This window comes from Branchiostoma floridae, chromosome 15 (genome assembly GCF_000003815.2).
Source record: "Branchiostoma floridae strain S238N-H82 chromosome 15, Bfl_VNyyK, whole genome shotgun sequence".
Classification (NCBI taxonomy): Eukaryota; Metazoa; Chordata; class Leptocardii; order Amphioxiformes; family Branchiostomatidae; genus Branchiostoma; species Branchiostoma floridae.
This window is the reverse complement of record NC_049993.1, coordinates 2263433-2267180: the sequence shown is the minus strand read 5'-3', so window position 1 is coordinate 2267180 and position 3748 is coordinate 2263433. Positions and strand designations below refer to the sequence as shown.

The window sequence follows — 3748 nt, the reverse complement described above, 5'->3', positions numbered from 1 at the left end:
TTCGACGACATTAAAGCAAACAAGTAAGGGTGAATCTACACTGGTCAATACAACATCAGCTACCACAAGCCAGCCTAGTGCAGTGTCGTCCACTGAAGCTACATCGACCACATCTACTGAAAGTACAATGGCAACAACAGCGAAGTCAGTGTCGTCCACTGAAGCTACATTGACCACATCTACTGAAAGTACAATGGCAACAACAGACCAATCAACTCAGAGGACAACATCCACAGTCACAACAAAACATCCGAGTACAGTGTCAACCACAGAAGAAACTACAGCGATAACCACAGCAACACCGACCACATCTGTAGGCAGTACAATAGCAACAACAGCAGAGAAAACAACCAAAGATCAAACTACTCCTGTGACAACAGACGCAGCCACAACCAGACAGCCGAGTACATTAAAGACGACTGAAGCAACGACGGACAGAACATCAGCATCACCGACCACATCTGCAGAAAGTACAATAGCGTCAACAGCCGGAAAAACAACCATAGACCATTCTACACAGATGACTTCAACTTCTCCTACAACACAAAGTAAGACAGCGGCCATAACTACATCATCCAGCAGCACACTTCCAGCAGCGACAACAATGACAACATCAACAATAACAACAACAACACCATTGATCTCTTCTCTGGCGTCTTCTACATTCGAGGAACAGACCAGTGTTCAAACAACAGTCCCGAAAACAACACAAAGAACTACATTCCGCACCGTGCCGGTGACAATGGAACCAAGCACACTGACATCTACTCTTAAAGAGACCACCTTACCTGTTGTCACAACGATGCAGACAAGCACTGAACGATCTCCTACTACAACCAAGACTACCATAGCATTGCCTAGTACCTACTCCACCACGGAAATACCTTCAACCACTTACACGACAACCCAAACCACTACTTCCGCGCCATCAACCGTTCCATCGAAGACATCAAAGCAAACAACTACAGGTGAATCAACACTGGTGAAAACAACATCAGGAACAACAAGCCACCCCAGTACCGTTTCGTCCACTGAAGCAACATTGACCACACCTGCAGAAAGTACAATGGCGACAACAGCGAAGACAACAACCACAGACCAATCTACTCAGAGGACAACAGACGCAGTCACGACAAAACAGCCAAGTGCAGTGTCGACTACAGAAGCAACTACAGATATAACCGTTCCCACGACAACATCAAAGCAAACAACTACAGGTGAATCAACACTGGTGAAAACAACATTATCGACAACAAGCCACCAGAGTACAGTGTCGACCAGTGGGGCAACAACTTCAACAACACGTACAACATCTCCGGAAAGTACTTTGGAGACAACAGTGGAGAACACCTCCGTAGACCAATCTACTCAGGTGACAACAACTTCAGTCACAACAATCCAGCCAAGTACAGCAAGAGCCACCGATGCTAGTACGAAAACGACCACAGAAACACCGACCACATCACATGAAAGTACTACATCGACAATTGCAGAGAAAACGACTACAGATACATCTACTATAATTATTGTAAAAACAACATTAGGAGCAACACCCCAACCCAGTTCCATCTCGACAACTACATCAACAACCTCAGCAACACCGACCACATCTGCAGAAAGTACAAAAGCGACAACAGTGGAGAAAATAACTACAGATCAATCTACGCAGGTGACAACCGCAACGAAAACAGACTATTCCACACAGGTGATGTCAATCACTCCTACAACACAAGGTAAGGCAACAGCCATGACCACATCAACGAGCAGCACAATTCCAGCAGCGACAACAACGACAACAACAACACCGTTTGTCTCTTCTCTTGCGTCCTCCACACTTGAGGAAAAGACCAGTGTTCAAACAACAGTCCCGAAAACAACACAAAGAACAACATTTCGTACCGTGCCGGCGACAATGGAACCAAGCACACTGACATCAACTCTCAAAGAGACCACGGTACCTGTCGGTACAACGATGTTGACAAGCACAGAACAAAATCCTACAACAACCAAAACCACCATATCATTGCCGAGTACCTCCTCTACCACCACTGAAATTCCTTCAACAGCTTATACAACAGCTCAATCCTCTACTTCTGCGCCATCAACGGTTTCGTCGACGGCATTAAAGCAAACAACTATAGGCGAATCAACACAGGTAAAAACAACAATAGCCACCACAAGCCTTCCGAGTACCGTGTCGACTACCAAAGCAACGACTGAGATAACCTCAGCAATACAGACCACATTGCCTGAAAGTACTAAAGAGACAACAGCAGAAACAACAACCCTAGACCGATCTACTCAGGCAACAACAACAGTAGCCACAACAGAGACGACCACAGAAACACCGACCACATCACCGGAAAGTACCATAGCAACAACAGTGGAGAAAACCTCCGTGGACCAATCTACAGCAGCCACAACGAACCAGCCCAGTACAGCAAGAGCCACCGAAGCAAGTACGGAGACGACTACAGAAACACTGACCACATCACAGGAGAGTACTGCATTGGCGACTACACAGGAAACGACTACAGGCAAATCTACTCTTCTAACAACAACATTAGGAGCGACAAGCCACCCCAGTACTATCTCGACAACCACATTAACGACAGAGATAGCCTCAGCAACACCGACTACATCATCAACTACAATGGTCTCCTCTCTGAAATCTACCACGTCGGATTTACAAACCACCTTCCAATCCAGTACAGTACCGACAACAACACAAAGAACAACGATTCGAACAGTGCCGGTAACAATGGAGCAAACGACAAGTAAGAGCACCACATTTGAAAAGCCGTCAACAACATATACAACAGAGCGTACCACAGCCTTCTCAACATCCACTGTTCCGTCAACAACTAAGGAACAGACAATGGTAGATCAGTCTACGCAGATGACAGACTTCACCACAAAGCTAACAAGCACAACAGTTTCAACTACGGAGACATCAACAAAAACGCCCACCACTTTTTCGGAAATAACTACTTCAGCCACAACAAACAAACCAAGTACAGCGGTGGTCATTGAAACAACGACGGCAGCGCCGACCACATTCGCCAAAAGTACTTCACCTACGGTTGCAGAGGATACCAGTGCTGAGAGGTCAACACAGATGAGTACAACACCAGTAACAACAGCTGATAGAAGTACATTTGTTACAACGACAAGACAGCAAACAAGTGCATTAACAACTACAGCTCTACATGTACCTACAGACGAGGTAACAACACAAGTTACAAGCGGAAAACCGACCACATTTCCTGCAAGTTCAGTGCCAACTACAACATCAGCAACAACAGTTGTAAACACCACGCCTCTTACAACAACACCACAATCCACGAGCTATATTTTGACTACAACCCAACCTTCAACTCCAGCCGAGGGAACAACAGTAAAACCAATGACAGAGGCCTCTACAATACGGCCAACAACAGAAGGTAAAATGTTCATAAATATGTGTTTACATTCATCTTACTACAATGTGTTTTTATCATAATGCCCGACAAGAGTACAACCAACAACAGAAGGTGTGCTTCCAAACTATACAGGTAGTTGTAAATTGTATTTAAGAAAAGATGTTATAATTACGTACAACACCTACTCAACCTTTTGATATTAAAGGCAACATTATATACACTCAAGTACCTTCCTACCCTGCACACCCCAATAGTACGATCGACAGATTGGGAGCAAACAACTCCAGGCGAATCTACTATCCTACCCAGACACAGCCAATACAGTA

The 3748-nt window shown here is 45.1% G+C and overlaps 1 protein-coding gene across 1 annotated transcript in view; it reads left to right on the top strand.

Moving 5' to 3' along the window:
* The window catches only part of LOC118432154 (mucin-17-like), a 35626-nt gene that overhangs the window by 20508 nt on the left and 11370 nt on the right, over positions 1–3748 (top strand). The window lies entirely within an intron of this gene.